This window comes from Balaenoptera musculus, chromosome 9 (genome assembly GCF_009873245.2).
Source record: "Balaenoptera musculus isolate JJ_BM4_2016_0621 chromosome 9, mBalMus1.pri.v3, whole genome shotgun sequence".
NCBI classification, from domain to species: domain Eukaryota; kingdom Metazoa; phylum Chordata; class Mammalia; order Artiodactyla; family Balaenopteridae; genus Balaenoptera; species Balaenoptera musculus.
In genome coordinates, this window is record NC_045793.1 from 69167687 (window position 1) to 69191626 (window position 23940).

At 39.6% G+C, this 23940-nt stretch overlaps 1 pseudogene; it reads right to left on the reverse strand.

Annotated features, from left to right (window-relative positions):
• Positions 1 to 809: 809 nt before the first annotated feature.
• Positions 810 to 23655, reverse strand: LOC118900551 (annotated as a pseudogene).
• Between the last annotated feature and the right edge of the window lie 285 nt (positions 23656 to 23940).

Here is a 23940-nt window from a genome sequence, read left to right on the forward strand (position 1 = left end):
CAGTGCTAAAATGACTGAAATATGGCAAATTTTCTGCCTCTTGGGCCCTCTCCTTTATCATGGACATACCAGTTAGGAGATGGAAATCAGTGCCATACCACTGAGCATCAGTTATGATGGTGGCAATGCCACCCATATAGTCTATGAAGTTTCACTGCTGTTCCACCAGTTGATCCCAAGGGACTCCCCAGGTAGCTAAGGTAACTGGGAGAAGGGCAACCTTATCCAGCAGCCTGGCATCTGGCAAGAAACTGAGGAGAGGAGAGACAAACCCCTCCTCCAGGTGGAATATTCCAGAAGGCCCAGGCTTGGTTCCATTCTTTATCAAGGAGGCCTAAGTAGAGGTGCTCAGATTGAGGGGTGCTGCATTTATGACCCAAGGCATAATGGGCAACTGGGTATAGAAAGTCACAGGCTCAGGGATCCATCAGAACCACGATTTCTAGGAAAGACCAGTATGTGGCCAGTGATTTTTGCTCTAATGGTGTACAGCACAGAGCCAAGGTCAGTTTCTAACATCAGAAGCCCAACGGCAACCTATGGCCTTCATGAGACTCCTGGAGGTGTGAGAAGACGTTGCTAAAACTTCTGTAGTGAAGGAGCCTCTGAGGAGAGTAACATGAGTGCCTGTCAATTTTTTTTTTTTTTCTAAATCAGTGTTTTTAATAAAGGGAAATGTGCTTCTGAGAGAAAGTAACTGAGCTTGTTGGTTTGTAGTTCTTTCAACAATACAACCTGATATTTAGCTGAGAGTAATTATTGAGATCAATACCATTCAGTGACTCTCTGTATTTAGGCAAAGAGAAGCCTCACTGGTGTTTCCTTTTAGAAGAGATACATCCACTGAGATGAAAGGCCCGACTCGATTTTTCATGAGATGCTTTTACTTTGATTTTCATTTTCTTCATGTCGGCATGCCTTGTGAGACTGTGTTTTATTGCAAACCTTTTGCACCAGCCAGCATATTCACACATAAACGGGTGCTTTTCCTCAGGCAGGGAGAAAATATGGCTCTTGAGACCAAGCATGTTGCATAGCTTCCACCATGGTCTTCTCTTGGACACTGACACACATCCCTTTCTGGGACACGAGTTTTCACATGTTGCTTACCCTCACCTCTCTGCTTGAATGTTTTCTGGCATGCTTCACATGTTATTTTCTTTTTAGCGGGTTTCTCTCACATGTTTTTGGCACAATGAACATCCCTTTTGACACAACGTGGCTCTCGTAGACTTTTCTTCTCATCCTTTCAGACTGCCGGGTGAAACAAAAGTGCTTGCTATTTCTTTCAGGGTTTCACTTGAACAGTGATTCATTTTTCTGCTGGCACTGATGGATTTCTAGCTGCTGCTGTTCTTAAAGGTCTTCTTACAACCTTCAAAACAGCATACGTATTGTTTTTGCTGATTTTCATGTTTGCACTCAAAATGTTTCTTCAAGCTTGATTTTCTGTTGAGTTTTTATTTTTAAAAAAATTTTTGGCCACACCGCGCAGCTTGTGGGATCTTAGTTCCCTAATCATGGACTGAACCTAGGCCCTTGGCAGTGAGAGCACAGAGTCCTAACCACTGGAGCACCAGGGCATTCCCTTGTGTTGAATTTTTAATCACCACCACTCTCTGAAGAATAAATAGCCATTCTCCCATGTGGAGCAGGATGTGGCATCTCCCAGGGTAGTCCCTGGTGATGGCTTGGCTACACTCTTCATTATCACAGACCCATGCCCTCTCCCCATGTGCTTGCACAGGTGCATATCTAGCTTTCAGGCCTACTGCGATTGGCTCTGGAGTCAGGTAAGGAGCAAAAGAACCTCCTGGGGACCATGCGGAGTGGGGGAGGGAGCAAGGGCAGCTGGGGTGGGGTGGGGCTGGGCTGGGCTACTGCCTATCCCAGTGAACAGCATCTGCAGAGAACACGTCAGTGACGGGCAGGAAGGACACTGCCCCCGAGATCAAAACCTGGCACCCCAGGGAGCACCCGTGCAGGGCCAAGAAGGCAACCACATGTGTGGTCCCTTGTGGTCACCATGTGCAGGCAGCCGAGACTCTGCCCAGAGTGAACCACTCTGGACCAATCCCACATACCACCCAGATGTACTTTCTGGGATGTTTCCCCATGGGGCCTATCGATGTTAATTTGGACCAGTTTTATAGTCTTTTGTTGGAGGGGGTCCCATTCAAGGTGGGCTGATTAGTAAGTAACAGTATCAGAGAGAGTAAGTAGAATCTCTACACGAGGACTATATTGCCTCCAGAATGCAACACTGACTAAACGATGCTGGAGTTTTATGTCCTTAATGAGTGTGTTAACAAACGTCCTTAAAGGAGGATGTCATCGCTGGAATATCATATCCGTGCTGATGGAGAACAGTGGATGCAGTTAGATGTTGTCTGCAGAGACTGTGCGCAATTGCAAAGAGGTCCTTACACTAGAAGGTGGCTGGAAAAGGTGCACTGCTTCCCTTGGGGGTGAAGGCAAACTGACGCTGAGAGGCTGTTAAAATAGGCACTGAAGAGAACATATTAGCCAAACCTTTTACTATCAAAATATTTACTGGTTGTTAATTGGATGACATCAGTAATTTTAATAATATTGGGTATTGGGAATGGGGACCTTAATGGATGGGACCATAGTATTAAAGTTGCAGTAATCCATTGTGAGGCATTATTCTTTTTTTTTTTTTCTTCAATTTTTGAAGGTTTAAGAACAGGCAAAATTTGCCTATTAAATGGAGAGGCGGTGGACATAATCACCCCTTTATTAATTAGGTCTTATATGAAGTTTGCATTCTTGAAGGCCCTGTTTTAACTTAAATTGGACCACTTTAATAGTTTAACTGGGTCTTTTTTTGTCAAGCCAGTTTCTAAGTGCCAAAGACTTTACTTAGCTTCAATTTATTACTCATTATTTCAGAGTGTCTATTTCCAATATAGAATATTTTAGGGCAATAGATATTATGACTATGGGAAATTTAGGCAGAGCTATAACATAAAATAAGGAATATCTCTTTTTTCTGTATTTTCTGTTTAGTTACTCTCCTAGGGTTATAGGGGGTTCCATGTTTATATTTAGTAGGATCTTCTGATAAAACTGTAATATGAGATCCAGTATGATTAAATCCATGAAGTCAACTGGTGCATTTTAGCAGTTGTTAAAGTTAATTTAGCACCTATGCTGTAGAGGCACAAAAGGCAATCAGCACCCTTTTTATCTTTTTGTCATAGAAATTATTTTAGTAAATTTTGGATTTTCAATTGTTTAAGTTATGGACCTTTGTTTAAAAAAAATATTACACACACACACACACACACACACACACACACACACACATATAATTCAGTTTTTATTTTCTCCCCCTGTATCTAGGTTTTTTCCTTTCATTCCATTATTTTCCCTCTGTTTTGGGCTTCTAGTCACCTATACCAGTGGTTTCAGTTTGTCTCTGTCTCATAACTCAGTGTGAACCATCTAGGTGGTTATAGGAAAGGAGCGGGTAGGGGTTCATGGCCTGCCTTTAGGCAGCCGGCTCTTACTCCAGGCCTTCGCAGCCCACCACTAGAGGACTGGGGTTTGCAGCCTCTCCCTGGGACAGCTCAGTAAAGCCCACTGTCAGAAGTATCAGTCCCTTCACATGTTATGTTGGGGCGCTCACTAAGGCCCAAGCACAATGGGTAGGGGTCTTGTATTTTTTAAGTAATTGGATACCTGGCAGGTGTTCTGAAGGGGGTTGCTGGGATGAAATCTTTGTTTCCTTGAGCCAGAGGGCCCCTTTGGATTACAGGTTGGGTGGCTGGTCTTTGAAGGTGCAGCCTGTGATATTCCTGACAGTCTAGGGAGCATAAAGCTCTCTGTGGACAACAAGGAGATACGCAGCAACAAAGAGAGGTTGCTGCCACCCCCACCTGAGCGACATCAAAATGACACCCAGCTGCCACTTCTCTCCCATGGGGGGAGCCCAACCAACATCTTCCTGCACAGGAGTCCCCTGAAACACACAGACCAACCAGTTCTGCCCCAAATAATGATGAAGAAACACCACCACCATCAAGGAGAGCCCCCTGGAACAGGTCTCTGCCAAACACAGACTGTGACAAAAAAGCAGAACCTCCGAATCTTCCAGCCTGGAAAGCACAGCTCAAGTGGCCTCAGGCTGCAAGACTAAAGCCCAAGCTCAAATTCCATCCCAAACTGCTCTCCCTGTGGTCTGGAGCCAATTAGTGAGCCAAGAGCAGTCTCGCAAGAAGTTATCCAAGAGTCAGTGGTTGTGGCCATAGTGCCAATTGTTTTATAAGACTAAGAATTCTTTTGATGGTGGGATACAACACACTGATTCACGCAGATGAAAGGCTGAATGTTTTGTTACTTAACGCGACTGAGAGAGATGGCCGCTGGGCAGGGCCACCCAGGGAATGACACCCAGGGAGGGGGTCACAACAAACTAGAGTTGTGGGGTGCAGCTAGGTAGGCAGCTTTGGCAAGCAGTGTGGGGTTAGTTAGGTTTTGCAGGCTTCCCTGAGGACTGGCTGATTTGAATCATTTAGTGTACGGCTTTTCCCTAGTCTGGTACTTGCAGTGATTAGGGTGATGCCACGTGGCCCAGAGTGTGAGGGCCTGGTAAGCGAAGTTAACTTTTCAGAGCACACGGTGGGCTCTAGCAAAGCGCATCCTACACTCAGAGGCCGACAGCAGCCGGACTGCAAGGCTGAAAGCCTGGCACTGGATAAATATCCAGGTCCCTTCACAATTTATAGGCACCTAGAGATTTAATTTTAAAAATTTGTTTAATGATTGACAAAGGCTTATTTTTTTTTCATTTCTTGGCACATAAACTGCATGTTTAAATTAGGCACAGTTTCCTTAATTACTTTTTTATAAACATGAAATACTGGTTCATTTGATGAGCTTCTTTTCAGAATTTTCTAAAATTCCAATAAAATACGGAGAAATGATGTCAGCTCTTAAAATCCTCCCATATGAGTGTTCATTTTGAAGCCTTAAGAGAGTTACTGAATTTCACAAAGTGCTATATTTGTAATAAACCTGCTGACTAAGGAATTCTTACCACAGATTAATTCAACAGGGTTAGGCAAAAATAAAATATCATAGTTTCCCTACTCTTGGTTAGTTTTTAAATGCTTTAAAAAAATTAAGAGACACTCCAATAAATGTAATTTTTAGGGCTTATAGCAGCCAAATTAATATAGCAACCCAATATAACATTAACAGGCTACTACAATGATTTTATGTAGATTTGTGCAAAGTAACTTCAAATACATATTTCATACTGCTCAGCAATCCATCTGTGTTAATCTAGAAACTTCATCTCTCAATTTCCACAATTATTACTTCAATTTTTTTTCCTCTTTCCCTCCTTCCTCTTTCTTTCCTGTTACATTAGAGGCAGTTTTTCTTTTCCTATCTAAGGTAACTCCTCCCATCTGTGTGTTTGGACCCCATTATAATTTTTCAGGAGTATTATCCAACTTCCCTTTCCTAAATATTCAACCAAACCTTCTCAACTAGATCTTTTCCATCTATATGGAATCATTCCTACGCCTCTATCCCATATCATCCTTACTTACAGCCCTATCTCTCTGCCACTCCACTGTTAATCTCTTTTAAAAAATTATGTTTTGCTGTCTTTGTTTTTTCATCTCCTATGCATTTACTAACATAGTTTATGCCAACACAGCTTTTGTACCATTCATTTATGGAACAATCCTTCCTAAGGTCATCAGTGGCCTCCATTTTTTGGCCCCATGCCAACTCTAGGGGACATTTTTAGTGCTCATTTCATTGATTTCTTGGCAGCATCTGGCACTGTTAACTGTCTACTCTTTCTTGAATTACCCTCTTACTTTAGCTCCCATGATGCAATACTCTTGTACAATGCCAGAATTAAAGTACCTGAGTGAAAGCAACATCAGTAGGAATTTAAGAAGAAAAGAGATGAAACACATCACCAGCAAACCTGATTGTCCAAAGATAATCGTGTGATGGCTGCATAGACTATCCACCAAAGTCCCTTCTCCCTTCTTTAGTAGTAACTGGACATAATATGCCCAGTTATATTACATTTTTCAGCTTCTCTTGCAGTTGGTTGTGACCATTTGCTGAAATTCCCTCCGAAGGTAGGTAAGAAGCACTACAATGGTCCTATGAAACTTCCCACATATCCTCCTCTGTGCTCTTACCTGTTTCGTGGGGGCAAGTCGAAGATGGCAAAGATATAGTCAGCTCGGAACTCTGAATGACTAAGTGAAGCAGAGATAACCCCCTTTCACTGTCATAAACATACATCTCCTTGGGCTGGAAAATTGTCCCAGAGACTTTAATGTACATCAGAAACACCTGGAAAGTTTAACACACATTGCTGGCCCTCCACACCAGAGTTTCTGATTCAGTAGATCTAGAGTGGGGCTCGAGAATCTACTTTCCTGACAATTTTCTTTCTCATACTTTGAGAAGTGCTGCCCTAGACTACTATGCAAAAAGAAACAAGTCTTTTATGTCTCTTTTTTCAGCCATTAAATTCAGAGTCTAATGTTAAAGGACTTAAGCTTCCCCTATCTAATTCAGAAATGATTATGGAAACATGATCAAAATTATCTCATTTTCATGCTGGTACGAGTAGCCAATTTGACACAAAATACAACAACCTTGGAAGCACATTGAATGACTGGGAAATGGGTCAAATTGTCTAAGTTCTCTGTTTTGTCATCTTCCTACAGATTGTCCTATTTCTCCTAAAACTGACCTCCAGCTTCTAGGCCACAGTACCATCCAAAGATGCTCAAATGTGTAAATAATTAAGGAATTAAGGCTTGGAGCAGAAGAAATAGGGAGACAAAAAATGGAGGGGAAAAAGTACTTCACAAAGCAACACGATTGTGAATTTTGAAACTAAAAAATATTTAGAAAAATAAAATTCATTCCAAAATTTATTTGGTATTTTGGGGTGGGAGTATCTGGGGTGGGGGGAAGAATGTGTATGCTATCTGGAACCAGGATACAAATTACAAATGCTCTCCAGAGAGAATGGGTATACCGGAGAGGAGTCAGCAGAAATGGTCAGTGATTCAAATCCTGTAACTGAGCAGATGAGAAACCTTGGACTACTGAGTTCAACCACACGGGGAGTGATCTAGACAAGCCCTAAGACCCCAACCAGATTTGACAATCTGACTCTGTTGCTGAACTGCTTATTTTATAACAGGGAAAAGAATAGATCTTTACCATCCTGCAATGGCACATACATAGTAGGCTGAAAGCATTTTTGATGGACATATATGTTTTTCATGACATTGAACTAGAATAGAGAGAGAATTCCATCCTTAAACCTGACATATTTCAGTTTAAATGCCTTGGATTTTTTTTCTTTTTTGGTGGGGGAAATTGATTTGAAGCTTGGGGCTTTCCTGGTGGTGCAGTGGTTAAGAATCCGCCTGCCAATGCAGGGGATATGGGTTCGATCCCTGGCCCAGGAAGATTCCACATGCCGCGGAGCAACTAAGCCCATGAGCCACAACTACTGAGCCTGTGTGCCACAACTACTGAAGCCCACGCACCTAGAGCCCGTGCTCGGCAACACGAGAAGCCACCGCAATGAGAAGCCTGCTTGCTGCAACTAGAGAAAGCCTGCACACAGCAACAAAGACCCAAAGCAGCCAAAAATAAATAAATAAATACATTTAAAAAAAGGCAAAAAAAAGATTTGAAGCTTGAAACGGAAAGTTGAGACATGCTGATTCTTATAATTTCCAAGTAGTACAGGAAAGGGAAGAGAGCTTTCCTTCTTTAAAGACAGTTTGTACGACAGCTTTACTAATATTTAGTGTTTAAATCTGCCTCAGGTTTAGGAGATGCTTTTATTTAATTATCTTCTAAATGCCCTTAGGCCACTTAATGACTGAACATAGGTTTTCCCTTTCCCATTGTGATTCTCCATCTATTTCATATAACCATGATTGAGTTATTTAAATCGACAGTCTCTTTATTGGTTGACATTCAAGACACCTTAAATTTTTCAAGAAACCATTCAGACAAAGTAATGTCTCCTTTACTCCTCTCCTTAGGTTAAAAGCATAAACCCTAAAGAAACACAAATATTGTCTTTTTTTCTTTACTATTTCTTTTTTAAAAAATTTTATTTAGTATTTATTTTTTTGGCTGCATTTGCTGTCTTTGTTGCTGTGTGCGGGCTTTCTCTAGTTGTGGCTAGTGGGGGCTACTCTTCCTTGCGGTGCACGGGCTTCTCATTGCGGTGGCTTCTCTTGTTGCGGAGCATGGGCTCTAGGTGCGTGGGTTTCGGGAGTTGCTGCACTTGGGTTCAGTAGTTGCGGCACGCAGGCCCTAGAGCACGCGGGCTTCAGTAGTCGCAGTGCGTGGGCTCACTGCAGCTACAGTGAGTTGCAGTAGTCGGGGCACGTGGACTCAGTAGTTGTGGCTTGCAGGCTCTAGAGCGCAGGCTCAGTAGTTGTGGCTCATGGGTTTAGTTGCTCTGTGACATGTGGGATCTTCCTGGACCAGGGAACAAACCCATGTCCCCTGCATCGACAGGCAGATTCTTAACCACTGTGCCACGAGGGAAGTCCCAAATATTGCCTTTGTGTTATCAAAGATACTCTAAATTTTGCTCCTGGAAGTATATCTTATAACTTCTCATCATCCCATGTCTCTCTCCCGTTTGACTATTACATGAGAAAATGGAAAAATTTCCAAGCAAGAACAAAGTGTGGCAAGTTAGGCAAACCAGAAATTGAAACAATAAAATGAGAAAACACCTACCAAGGAAGTCTAAAGTTAATCTGATTTTGTAAAGCAGGAAGAGAATTGACAGATGACCACTAAAGTCACTGCACTGTACAATGTATTATAGAGGCACATTCAATGGAAATAAAAGACACGAGAGACTAAATTCTCATGTTAGGGTGATTTCTAAGGATATTAGAGCCCAGATTATGTATGCTGTAATAGAGAAAACCTGAAAGTAATATGGGAGGTCTGGTCTCAAGTCCTAACTGTTCCATTCCACATCTTACGAGATTAACTGGTTTACGGAGTGAACTAAATTTGATGGAAATGCGTTCTGGAAGTCTCTTTATTTTTAAGCAACTATTCCACTTATCATTCCTTTTTGATCCTTCCCTGCTCCCTGATGGAACATTATACAAATCTCATAACTTCCAAGTCACTTCTATTTCCTCTTCAATCATTATGACTCACTCTCAGTCAACTTTATTCAAAAGATCAATCTAGTCTAAATCAGAGCTTCAATCTCTAATTCCATTCAAAGCTTGTTTCTTCTCCACAACTCAAGACTGGCCCATGGCTCAAAGTCTTCCTGTGAGAAAGGGCATTTTTACTTATCTTTCACTTTCCTTCATCCTTCTCCTCCTTCCTTTTCTGCTTCCTCTTGTACTGAGGTGAGAAAGGGGGAATTGGAGGAGGAGGGACAACAGTCTTCCCTCATATTTTTGTAGTCAGGCCTTTGTTGTCTTTCATGACAGCATTCCTATATGTTCGCTCTCTTAGGGCATATGTGTGGGTTTTTCAGAGGGCCGGGGGGGATCTCCACAATGCACAGGATTGTAGTGTGGATGCTAGGCTCTGGGGACTCTTGCTGGCAGCTTCCCTCTTTCACGGGGCACATTTAAGAAGACTCGAGCTGGGCTACTCTATTCTGCATCCATTGGCCTATGAATCCTTGTCATTTCCAATAGCAGGAATGCAAGCCACTTCACCCCCTCAGGTCTCTCTGCAATGGTGGACTGTTCTACCCTTTCTCCTACCCACAGAAGACTCCAGGCAATAAATAGGCCTAAGTCTTCATGTACATGAATGCTTCCACTCTGCCCGGATTCAATTAAGCAATGTCTCATGTTCAACTACAAGGGAAGTTGCAAGATGAGGCTGAGGTTCTATGCCTCTTAAAGCATTCAACCATGGTGTGCCGTAGTCTGCTTTTCTTAAAGACACCGCCAGTCTCTGTACGCTTTTCTTAGGTCACCTCACCTTGGGAGGGAAAGAGCCTCCATGTCCCAGTATTCTCTTCTGAGCTCCTAGCTCAACAACCCAGATGAATTCCCTGTCTCCATAAACTCTTCTAGACCTTATTTAGGCTGAATGGGATGTGAGCGTGAAGGTCAACAGAACTGTGTTAAGCGAATATGAAGAAGCATATGGCACAGCGCCTTCTATTTTATCAAAGCAACAAGGAAGGGTCAGAGGGGAGGCAAGTCCATATAAGGCAAGGGATCTGATTGAGGATGACGCACTAAAAATAAGCCGCATGGACTACGGTCACTGCCCTCACTTACCTCCAGAAAAGAGGCCTGGGTGCTGTGCATCTGCTTGATGGCCTCCTCTAAAGAATTATCGTCACATTATATACACTACCAAATGTAAACCCGATAGCTAGTGGGAAGCAGCCGCATAGCAAGGGAGATCAGCTCGGTGCTCTGTGACCACCTAGAGGGGTGGGATAGGGAGGGTGGGAGGGAGACGCAAGAGGGAGGAGATATGGGGATATATGTATATGTATAGCTGATTCACTTTGTTATAAAGCAGAAACTAACACACCATTGTAAAGAAATTATACTCCAATAAAGATGTTAAAAAAAAAAAAGAATTATCGTCACAGAATTTTCAGCTATTTCACCCCACTAATACTGATACTCAATCATTCTAAGCCTACAGTACTAGACTTTGGAATGATCTCATACCCCAGTAAGCACTGTTATTGCTGCACAATCTTGTTAGAATTACCTTGTTGAAAGTGTTAGGTCCGTTTTGCAGAGAAGGAAGCAGAGCACTTCTGGGTTGACGAGTGCTACTGGAGGTCTAATTCATGAAGGGCTGCTGGTCCTCTGGAGCAGGTGGTCTCTGATATGGAAGAAGTGTATTTGATGCTGAGTTTGTGAAAACCTACAACGAATAAATATTTTCCCATCAAAAAACCCCAGCAAAACAAAACCAAAGACTTACTGTGCCATCTTTTTTTAAGTACTGTAAGAATTACTTGTAACTACTTGACACTCTAAAACAGGGGAGCAATTTCTGCCTACAATGAGAAACTCTGGAGCACCATCTGAGAGCACAGAAATAGAACACTTAACTTTCTGTTACCGAGGTGTTGTGATATTGGACAAGTTACCTAACCTTTACCTGAGCTCCCCAGCTGGGCTGCTGTATTAATGTCCTATGAGTGCTATAAGAAACTACCCCAAATTTGGTGGCTTAAAGCAATGCAAATTTATTCTCTTACAGCTTTGGAGGCCAGAAGTCTCAAATCAGTTTCCCTGGGCTAAAGTTATGGTGTTGACAGGGCTTGTTCCTTCTAGAGGCTCTAGGGGAGTATTCATTTGTTTGCCTTTTCTCGCTTCTAGAGGTCAGCTGCATTCATTGGCCTCACATCACTGCAACCTCTTGCTTCCGAAGTAATATCTGCCTCCCTCTGATCTCCTGCTTCCATCTTTTAAGACCCCTTAAAAGACGGACTACAGCCCATCTGGATGATCCAACTTAGTCTCCTCATCTCAAGATCCTTAGCTAAATCGCATGTATAAGGTGTCTTTTTGTTATCAGGTATCATTTACAAGTTCTGAGGATTAGGATGTGGATATTTTGGAGGCCAACATTCAGCCTAGGACAGTTGCTTTAAGGATTAAATTAGATAATATACATAAAGTACCCACCGTGATGTCTGGCACATATTAACACTCAGCATGTGTTCACTTTCTTCCTTCTACCTCCTCATCCTATTTACTAGGTTGTATGATTTTGGTTAAGACACCTGATCACTAAAGAGTCCTTGCTGCCTCATCTGTAGAACTAGATATATTTATAACACTCCCTCTAGAAATATAATGATGGATAAGACTGACTTAGCATCTGCCATCCTTAAGTTTTGAAGTTCACATTCTCTTCAAGGGAGCAGACAATAAAATCATTTTATATACAATATTATGATATATATTTATAGATATATGATATTAATTAGTGCCATTAAAGAACTTAGGCAGGGAAGGAGAGATAGAATACTGGGGGAGGGCAGGATCATGCATAGTCCACTCTCTCCATGTATATAGCACTGTCAAATGTCACCTCCATAGAAAGGACTTGATTGACCACATGATCTAAAACAGGGTCACTGCCCACCTACCTAGCTTTCTCTCTCTTTTTGTCTGAATTAAATTTTATGGCACTAATTACTCTCTCAAATTATATGTATTTATTTTATTTATTATTTTATTGTCTGCTCCCTCTAGAACAATATGAGCTTCGGGACAATGGGGGTTAATTCTGTCTTGTTCATCATTATACTCCTAGAAGAGACTGATAAGAGTAGGAGCTCAATTAATGTTTATCAAGTGAATTAAGGGGATGCATAAATCTCATTAAATACTAACACTAATTCTATTTAATTAGTTTGAGAAACAGTGGTAGATACACAGTTGTTTCATATCTAACTGGTAAGACAAACAAATACATTTTTGAATATGTGTATCGTCTACCCAAAGATTGTAGTAAAAATGGTGAATTTCTGTGACTACTTATCAGAAACTTCTATTTTTTTCTTTATAACATCTATGCCAGAGGATAAATGATAATTTGTATACAACAATTATTTTAAAGACCACATATATATAACTTATCTTTTTACCACTTAACTTGAAAAAAGTTGTTGAAAATGTTTCTCTCACAATCATTTTCTGAAAATTGAGTAACTATAGGATGTATGCAGGAGAGAGATTATTTTCTCATACACAGGGAAGAAGTATACAGTATTACAAATATGCAAGTAGACCTCTAATAATTATGAAAAAAGGAAAGCATTTCAATTCCAGTTGGACTTCATATTTTAATCTGTGGTATTTTTATGTTCAATGAATACAGATAATTCATAAAAACACATGTTTCTTAAAATGAAAGCAATGACAGCCTTTAAATAACAGTATTCTAACTGTGATTCACTTTCAATTATACAGATTAGAATTAACAATTTAACTTTGTGACATGTTTACAAACCAGCAACTCTAAATTTATTGTTTTTAACATGTTTGTCATTTAAACTAATGTCCTTGTTAATGAATTGTTGATTGAAAATAAGAACACGTGTTATTTACCTGTTATTTCAATTAGTCACCATATATATACTATATATATATAATATATATATAAAATTTTGTTTAAATGAGCACACTGCCCATATAGGATTCTAGATTTAGAGATATCTTTAAGTAAAAATATTCCAAAAAATGTTGCCTGTTTTAAAAAAATCTCATTCAAGAATCCAATTTCTTTTTAAAATTGAGGTTGGTAAAAGTTATCTAAATAAAATTGAAATATATATTGGTTATCTGATCTACAAAAATTAAAAGCAGAGTTCACATACTATTTAAATACATATTGCTATCCCAGACATTTCCACTAGTTCCAACTGTCTATATTATAAGTCAATTTAGTTGTTTTGAGAGTTGGTAAATATGAGCACTCTACATTGTTTACAAGCTACATTTTTCCATGATAAGGTCAAATAATATATTTTCACCAAAAATACTAAAGGCTTCAGGATGGGTACCACTCAGTAAGGATGGCCTTTCTAGCATCACTGGTTCCTTCAGGGTTGATGTGTCAGAAGGTGGTGAGCAGGTGGACGCTGCTTGTGCAGGGAGAGGACCTGCCAGGTTGGAAGCAGCAGTGGGTGGAGGTCTCACCCAAATTCTCACTCTGCCATGGCCAACTAAATATGACCAAAAATGCTTTGGCCCTCTTCCCATTAAGAACTGGGGTCTCGCAACCCTGCCCCTTAGTATGGGCTGGCCGACGACAACTGACCAACAGAGTTTGGCACAGTGAAACTATTCCAGTTCTGGGCTTAGCTTTTAAGAATGTGGGCAGCTTCCACCATGGTCTCTGGGAGTCCCAAACGTCCACATAAGTAGTCCAACTACCTAGCTAGAGATATCATATGGTGAGGCCCTAACATTTCATGACAAAAGAAAGGAAGAGAAGCCCAGCTGAGCCCAGCCCCCCAGCAATCCCCACCAAGACATAAGGCATATAAGTGAAACAGCCTCAGACTCCCCAGTTCGGCTCAGCCAACAGCTGAATACCACCCAGAGATCCAAATCATTTCCACAGGGGGCAGAAGAACTGTCCAGATGAGCCCTACCTGAATTCCTGACCCCCAAAGCAGAAGATATATTAAAGTAGTTGTTTTTTTCACCCACTGACCTGTAGGGCAGTTTACCAGGGCAATAGGTAACCATAACGTCTCCTAAGTAAGTCATCCTGACTTTAGCACAATTACCTTATATGTTTGAAAATCATCTTTGTCAAGCCATGTCACCAGATTTAACTCCAGAACGGGATGCACTGTCTTTTTGCAGTGGCCACAGTGATGAATTGTGGAAATGAATGTCTCACCACTTGCACAGTAAATCAAAACTATCTAATGTTATAATGAGCATGCAAAATCACTCATGTTCTGCTTTACAAGGTCTAGGAGAAACTGAGAAGGGCAGACGTGTCAGTGTATATGTCCTTCAAAATCAGTGGCTCTAAAGCAGATCAACTTGACTTTCCTCTTTAGAAAAGAGCTAACACTGACTGTTCAGTCAGATTCAAGACATTAGAACCATTTTCAACTACTGTATTGCTCAAGTAAAATTAATATCAGAACTCTGTAATATCTACCATTTAAAAAAATCTATTGTAAAATCTTTGCCTAATCCCCATGTATGGGTTTGATATCTTCCCAAATTCATTCCACTAATACTTTCATGATATCGTTTTCTACCTTAAAACCTTTCAATAATTCCTAATTATATATGATATTAAAAATCAACTTCTTATCCTTGTTTTCATGTCCTTCCATAGTTCTATAGTATTTTCTGCTGTCTACTCCAAAATTTACTCTTTTTTTAAACTGCTGGTCAGAGATTTCCCTGGTTGTCCAGTGGTTAAGAATCCGCCTTCCAATATAGGGGACGCGGGTTCGATCCCTGGTCAGGCAACTAAGATCCCACATGCCGCAGGGCAACTTAAGCCTGCACACTGCATCTACTGAGCCTGTGTGCTCTGGAGCCCATGCACCACAACTAGAGAGCCCATACGCTGCAACTCCTGAGCCCATGAGCTCTGGAGCCCGCACACTGCAACAAAGAGCCTGCATGCCGCAACAAAAGATCCCGCATGCTGCAACGAAGATCCCGTGGGCCACAACTAAGACCCAAAGCAGCCAAATAAACAAATAAATAATAAAAAATAAATAAATAAACTGCTGGTCAGTATATCTAACTGTGGTAAATAATATCCAATCCTGAAGAGGGAAAAGTTACATTCTTATCTGCCCAGGTTGAAGGTAGCATGATAGAGTTGAATAGGTAAAAGGGGCTCATATCCATTGGCGGCTTTCAGATCACTGCCATGGGTTTTAAGTCAACTGAGAAACTGCTTGCTGGGCCCTCTAATGGGTATTAGCTCATATATCACAATGACAGACTTATGGACCAAGGAAAACTACAGGAAACATTTCCCTGTGGTTAAAATATCTCTACTAAGAGCCCACAACCAATCAGTAAATACCTCCTGCTTCTCTCAAACTACCAGTCTCAACTGATACTGTTTTGTACAGTTCAACTTTTTTTTTTTTTCCCTTTACTATTATAGAGATCATTTATTATTTGGCAACGTTGGGAAACTTTTCAATTGATAGACATTCATACCCTTAACATCTTTAACATTTAATTTTAAAATGTTTAAGACTCAAATGAAAGGGGAAACAAACAGTCTAAAATCCTTTGTACACTCCTAGGAAATAAAAATATGTAGGAAAAAATCAAAATCCTAATTTATTTTCAATATTTTTATATCAATTATATGTCTGTAGCTTTAAAATGTTTTCCTCTTGGCTGTTTCCTTGCTGTCATATTGTAGAGTAGTGGTTTTTAAACTTTGGAGTGCATTGGGATGATCTGATATACATATTTAAAATGCTGGTTCTAGAGCCCATTCCCAAAGATTCTGATTAAGTAAGTCTGGCATGGAACCCAGGAATAGATGTTTTCTTAGGTTGGCTTCAGGCTACTTTTTTTTTTTTTTAACATCTTTATTGGAGTATAATTGCTTTACAATGGTGTGTTAGTTTCTGCTTTATAACAAAGTGAATCAGCTATACATATACATACATCCCCATATCTCCTCCCTCTTGCTTTCCCTACCACCCTCCCTATCCCACCCCTCTAGGTGGACACAAAGCACCAAGCTGATCTCCCTGTGCTATGCGGCTGCTTCCCACTAGCTATCTATTTTACATTTGGTAGTGTATATATGTCCATGCCACTCTCTCACTTTGTCCCAGCTTCCCCTTCCCCCTCCCTGTGTCCTCAAGTCCATTCTCTATGTCTGCGTCTTTATTCCTGTCCTGCCCCTAGGTTCTTCAGAACCTTTTTTTTCCCTTAGATTCCATATATATGTGTTAGCATACAGTATTTGTTTTTCTGACTTACTTCACTCTGTATGACAGACTCTAGGTCCATCCACCTTGCTGCAAATAACTCAATTTCATTTCTTTTTATGGCTGAGTAATATTCCATTGTATATAAGTGCCACATCTTCGTTATCCATTCATCTGTCGATGGACACTTAGGTTGCTTCCATGTCCTGGCTATTGTAAACAGTGCTGCAGTGAACACTGTGTGTACAGCTCATTTTAAAACCACTCAAACCAAGCCCCAATACCCCGTAAAAGCTTGTCATTATTTCCTCAGATTGAGAAACTCCCAAGGTTTGCCTGTGGAGTGTCCTCCCTTGCTACACCAAGCTAAATAAACTTGGCATTGTATTACTACAGATGTATCCTTGGTAGCCTTTGGCCAATGGGCTTCAAAACTACCACTAATGAAACATGCAATCTTGGCCTAGTTACTTAATAGTCATGAACCTTATTTCTCTTTCCTTGTATAATACTGATAATATTTATCTCATAGTATGTGGTGAGGTTTAGGGACAATATGGGAAAAGTACTTAGTGTGATATATACTAGATAGTAAACATGAGTAGATAGTGGGTAATCATTTTATTGGTATATTTAAGTTGTTTTCAAAAATACAAATTGTACCTAATAGAATTGGCAGTGCTCCTGATATAACTTCTGGTTTATTTCTTTTAAATTCAATTTTCATAGTAGCCCATGTCTGGGAATATAAATCTGAATGAACTGTCAGACAGGGACATCTTGAATAGGGACAACTAATGCTAATGGAGGACTGAATAGAATGTTCATAGTCTATTGGCTTTTGAAAACTAGAACTAAAACTGGACTCAGTGACCTTTCAAAATTTTCTGTCCTTATTAAATCATGCATTTAGAAAAGAAAAAGTCAGCATCCTGCATTCTTGATGTGATCAGAATTTGATCAAGACTGTGAAAGATGAATAAAAGGGAAGCAGTATGTTTTGAGACAAATGAGCACAGTAATTTAATAAAATGATGGTAAAGTAATGAGAAAATGCAGAGATTTTCCAATTTCCTGTTAGAGTGTACGCAGTTTCAAATTATAATTAATTAGGGAGGAGGCCAGTGCCAAGGTCAATGCCCTAGGAGGCAGACTCTGAGACTGACACTTGCCTGCATGTGGTGTATTGAGCAGCGCTCTTCAGAACAACAACCAAAAGAGAGGTAAGCAAGCAGGACTGAGCAGAAGAAATAGACTGTGAAAGGGTGACCACAGAGGACTGACCTGGTTCCCTGGGGAGCTCTGGAGTTGGTGTTCCCCTTAAGAGATTTCCCAAATTGAAGCAAGGGTGCTCAGTTTTTGTTCCCTTTTACTCCCCCACCTGTTGTGGAGACAAAGCTCCCTTTGGCAGAAGGCAATTCTTTGGGAGGGTTGTGAGCCAGGAACACCCCCAGCTGTGGAGGGAACTAGTGCATTGTTTCTAAAGGGGGGTCTATTGAGTGGACCTCAACATTCACTACAGTGAATTTACAAATTTATCTACTCTTGTGTTTTAGGACATATTATCTGATGGTCTTCTATTTGCCCTTTGAGGAAATAAAGTAAATATTAATTTAAGATTTACTGAGGAAAGAAGTTTGAATGAGTCTATATTATCAAATGCAATAATAAGACATTCTTAAAATAACTACCCTTTCTCCTTTTTGCATGTAGATTGTTGTGCTGCGGTTTGACAACTATTTTCACCTCGCTCTTCTGTCTGTATTTATTCTTTGAAATATTAAACTAGATTTACGCGTGGTGAGGATGAACATCTTCAGAACTGGATTGCTCATGCCTTTGTTCTTTAATCACATTTTTGGTGGGTTCCTATTTATTATTTTGTCAATGGCATAACAGTTGAGTTCTAATTTTGCTCTTCTTCTTACTCAAAATTGGTAGAAGGCTGCATGAGACAAGCAATTTGCCAAGTGCAGCCACTGAGCATTCAATTGCTAGTGCATGGAAGAAAGGAACAGCTTCAGAGGTGTTTGTGTGAGACATACATCACATACCAATTTATGAGCTGAAACTTTCCCCAAATACATTTATTTGGTTTCTATATGAGACTGCTACCATTTGATTAATTTATTTACCTGGTGATATAATGTAAAACAACCATGTAGGATATTTGTATTGGTTTTGTTTTTCCTTCATTCAGTTTCTGAACGTCACCTCAATGTTGATCTATGCTAGTCTGTTTCCTGCTGCATATTCCTATTTCCTGATCCATAAAGGCTATGTCTAGTACTTCATCAAGCAAACATGAACAGTTAATAAATTATTTTCACATGTGAATCACATGACTAGGTACCAACTTCTTTTATAATAAGAAACACTATTTAATAATGTGCTCCATCCATTTAAATTTTTTTTTCTTCTTTCAGGCACCAGTGTCTGTGATATCTCCTTGAAGTTTTTTACTATTTATGAGGAATGTTAAATAGTTAAAGATAAAATGCTTCCCTGCAAATATTTAAAGTATATATTCTAAAATAAAACACTTTCCCTAGTAAGACAGTAGAACTACGACATTCTTAGAGACAAAGAGAGTAAAATATGAGGCTAACGCTCAGCTAAAAATGATGGCTTGTTCTGCTTGAGATGACTGATACGGTCTTAGTATGTAACCTGTGCTTCATTCCACCCCGGGCATTGCCGTTATTTTATTCTGCCCATTGGAGTCTTCAAATTTACTGTGGAAAGCTCAAAGACCATTTTAACTTATCTGCAGGGATAGTGCCGTTCATTTTCCATTCTCTATTGAGACTCTAAAATCTCTCAATGAGTACCTTATTTTATTATCTCATTGAGCCTAATACATCCTGATGAGTAATCAATAGTACCTGTGGAACACCTATGTCACTTTCAGTAAATCTCTGAAGGGTAATATCACGCTAGAAATGAGAAAAGTGTGTCCACAAGCCATTTGTGCTATTTGAAATGCATAAAACTCTCATTTTAAAACAAATTATCCTTGTTCATCCTCTTTTAGATAAACAGAGGTAAATACATTTTCTTTTCTGTCACGCTCTGTTTTGAGTGTGCTGCTCTGATTTGCCCATTCCAAGTTAAAGAAAACGGAAATGAATTGATATGTCTTGGAAAGTTCTCTGACCCGATATATTTGATGAACAAAATAATGTGATGATTAAAATTTTCCAGTTAATTAAAAGCTATTTATTTTTATTCTCTTTAATGTGTATGTATTATGTTATAGGTCTACAACAAATTTGGTTGCTACTTTTAAAACTAAGAATCAGTGTTTTAGACATTAGCATGACAGGATGCCCTTTTAGAGTTTAGAATAATAGGATACATCATTTCACTAGAACCTTAAGAAAACTTCAAGAGGTACCCATTTTACAAATGAGGCCTCAGCTCAGACAAGTTAAGTAAACTGCTTGAGTCCACAGTACATGACAGGTCCAGAGCTTAAACTTTTGATTCTCAATCCAATTTCTTTACTCTTAACCATGGTACCTTTATTTATTGAAATGCACAAGGTCCACTGCCCTAGTTGAAAGATCCATTGTCTATGAAAAACTAGCTAAAATTTTCAGCTTACTTAGCAGTGCTATGTAAGGGTACTCAGAGTTAAGCGTACTGAAAGTTAAAGAAGGAAGAATGACAAATAGTAGTCAATAATTGGATTTAAACATATGAGGCAGCAACATCTGTTTAAGAATTATAATTCTAAACACCTAGAGACAATATCGTACCCTAGGTTCTCCTAAGTTTGTTCATTTGACACGTAGAAGGTGAACATGAAATAGACTATAGCAAAGTTCCAGAGGCCTAGGGACTTTGTTTGCAGTTCTATCCCTACTACATAAAATAGGGCCTGGCACATAGTATAATATATTGAGTGAGTGAAAGAATTAATAGCTTTTAAACAGCCAACCTATAGAATAATTTATAAAAAAAATAGTTCCTTGGCAAATAGGAGATTAGATCCTTGAGCAGGAGGATAAAAAAAAAAATTCTACTATTTTGAAATTACTCATTGAAGGCTGACTTTGATCATAAAATACAACCTTTGTGCTCAGAAAGTGTAAATCCTTGATTGATGTCTAATAAATAAATATTATAGAGCTAAGTTAATGAAGAATGCAAACTGGGGAATCTATCAATGAATTTGGAGTGATTTTTTTTAAACTCTTAAACACTGAGAAAAAAACTAATGCCTCTGGTTTTAATTAACATTTCTTCTTGATGGTTTACAATTAGGCTAAAAAGACCAACAGGAAAGTCTTTCTTGGGGGGAAGCAAAAATTGCAATTTATTCAAACAATTATCTTATTTGTAAACACTTATTTCTGAGGCTCAATATTCTGACCTTTAGAAATGTCTACAATTTACAGACTGGTAATACTTTAAAATAATTCTGCTTTCATTTCTGAAATAAAATACTTCCCAAACTCATTGTGACAGAAAGTCATTTGACAATCTTCTGTGTGACATTTTTACAATTAGTCTCAATTACATAGGAAGAGTGAGCTGTTTGCCTCATCAGGTAATAGGCACAAAGAATTAATAGAATGTTGAACTGAAATGGACCTCAGATAACCTGGTAAAGCCATTTTACTTTTGCAAAAGAAACGGAATGAGATCCAGAAAGCTGACGTGACTTGTCCAAGGTAACAGAGTGAGATACTATCAGCGCCAGGATAGAAATGCAGAACCCCAGCCCATTTTGCAGTAGGGGACTCAATCGGTACAGAAGCATGGTCCTTAAAAAACTATGGAATAGTTTTTCTCTAGATTTAACCCATTTTGACAATTTACAGGTAGCACTGTGCCACTAAGTGCCGTCTAATGATAATCAAGAAAGCAATGAAACCCTGTTTTCTCAAAGAAAAGAGTACCCCATACTCTGCAGTTATCTCTGGCTCCTCTTTCTTTCAAGTACTATATTCATCCTGTCACTGCCTCCTTTGGGGCTACTTATATATGTCTATCCAGAATCCATTCTCTCTCAAGATTCACCGACCTTGATCCAAACTGTAGCCGTCATTCATCTGTTTATTGCAGCAGTCCTCCTCTGTCTGGTCTCCCTGCTTCTTATCCTACCTTCCTGTGTCTGTTCTCTAAAACAAGGTAAGTCAAGAGGTTTGTACAAGGCTGAAAATCTTTCTTTGATTCCTCATCTGTCTCTGAATCTAAACCCAAGTCCCTACTGTAACCTCCAGTTTCCATGTTAATATTCCCTGAAAATTCAAGTCAAAGAGATAGAGACCCGTGTGTGTGTGTGTGTGTGTGTGTGTGTGTGTGTGTGTGTGCGTGTGTGTGTGTTTACTGGGAGCGGATGGCTCTCCTCCAAATTCATATTTTCCACTTCCAAAATCCCACCGTTCTCAGAGAGTTGCCAAACCCTATGGCCTCAATAGAACAGCTGGGACATACAACTAAATTCACTATCTACACAAGAAACACTATGTAGTATTTTTTTCCTAGTGTTTATCAAGTTGTAGCCTGAATATAGCTCAAGGAAAGTTTCAGATCCTTGGTGGCTAGAAGCAGGTATTTGAGCCAGTGAACTGATGTGGGTCTGTTCTGAACTAATAGTTGTTTACCTCTCAATCCAAAGTCTGCCACGAGGGCAGCAGGTTTTTCTATGAGATTAAACCATTTAACATCCCATTCAAGGATGGTCTCTAAAATTAAGGGCAAAAGCACCTATGAAACGGGAGAAAGTATTTGCAAATCAAATACCAGATAAGGCGTTAATAGTCAAAATATAAAAAGAGCTCACACAACTCAATAGCAAAAAAAAGAAACAAAAAATGATTAAAAACTGGGCAGAGGAACTGAATAGACATTTTCCAAAGAAGAGATACAAATGACCAACAGGTATATGAAAAGGTACTCAATATCACTAATCATCAGAAAAATGCAAATTAAAACCACAGTGAGATATTGTTTCACACCTGTTAGGATGACTATCATCTAAAGGACAAGAAATAAAAAGTGTTGGCAAGGATGTGGAAAAAAGGAACCCTTGTGCACTGTAGGTGGAAATGTAAGTTAGTGCAGTCACTATGGAAAACACTACGGAGGTACCTCAAAAATTAAAAATAGGACTATCATATGATCCAGCAATCCCACTTCTGGGTATATATCCTAAGGAAATGAAAGCAGAATCTTGAAGAGATACCTGTACTCCTATGTTCATTGCAGCATTAATTACAATAGCCAAGATATGAAAACAACCTAAGTGCTAAGTGTCTGTCAATGGATGAATGAATAAAGAAGATGTGAGATTTTATATATATAGTGAAATATTATTCAGCCATGAGAAAAGACATCCTGACATTTGTGACAACATGGGTGGAACTTGAGGGCATTAAGTGAAATAAGTCACACACAGAAAGACAAATACTGCATGATATCACTTATATATGGAATCTGAAACAGATGAACTAATAGAAATAGAGACTAGAATGGTAGTTACCAGAGGCTGGGGGTGGAGGGAAAGGGGAGATGTTGGTTAAAGAGTGCAAACATCCAGTTACAAGATGAATCGGTTCTAGGAATCTAAAAAGTACAACTCGGTGGTTATAGTTAATAATACTGTACTATATACTTGAAAGTTGCTAAGAGAGTAGACCTTAAATATTCTCACCATAAAAAAGAAATAGTAATTAGGTGACGTGATGCAGGTGTTAGCTAACACTATGGTGGTGATCATTTTGCGATATATCAGTGTAATATTACTATGTCAAGTATATCTCAATAAAGCTGGAAAAACATAAATGGGCAGCCTTTTATTTTTTCCCATAAAACAGCCTCTGAAGGGAAAACCAATTGAAAAATGTGAGAGACCTTATTTGGGCCGTATCACCCTTTTGAGCCAAGACTCAGCACGCTTATGGGGAGGCCATGCAGGTATGGGGAGTGTTCTACAAAGTCTCTCACTTTTTCCCCCTCGTTTCTACGTCTCTGTAATGTGTTATATCTGTGACTAATGTAGAAAAACTACAGTTAAGCCTTAGGTAGAAAATGCAAATGACAAAGAGAGGTGCAAATCAGGGTGTAGTTGCTGAAAGGATCTCGTTCCCACAATATTTCATAATCAACGGTGCCTTTGGTGTAAGCATTTTTGTTTCTAGTTGGGTTCTATTTTATCGTGTCAATACCCTTCGGAAAGGCATCGTGCAATTAAAATGTTATCTAAATGAGTTTATCCAGCCCTTTCTTCTCCATCAAGAGGGAAGAAAGTATCCAAAATATGCAGGCAGGTGTAGGCAGGTACAGGGTGGGTGGGATGAGAACCTAAAGGAAAGTGGGTAGTCTAGAAGGCGGGTAACTATTATTCAATCCATTGTACACATCTGGATACTAAGGCTGAGAAGCTAGCCTGCCAGGCTACTAAGTGGTGAAGCCTAGGTATGCACCTACCTATAGCTGACTCCAAAAATCCATACAATTATTTGCTA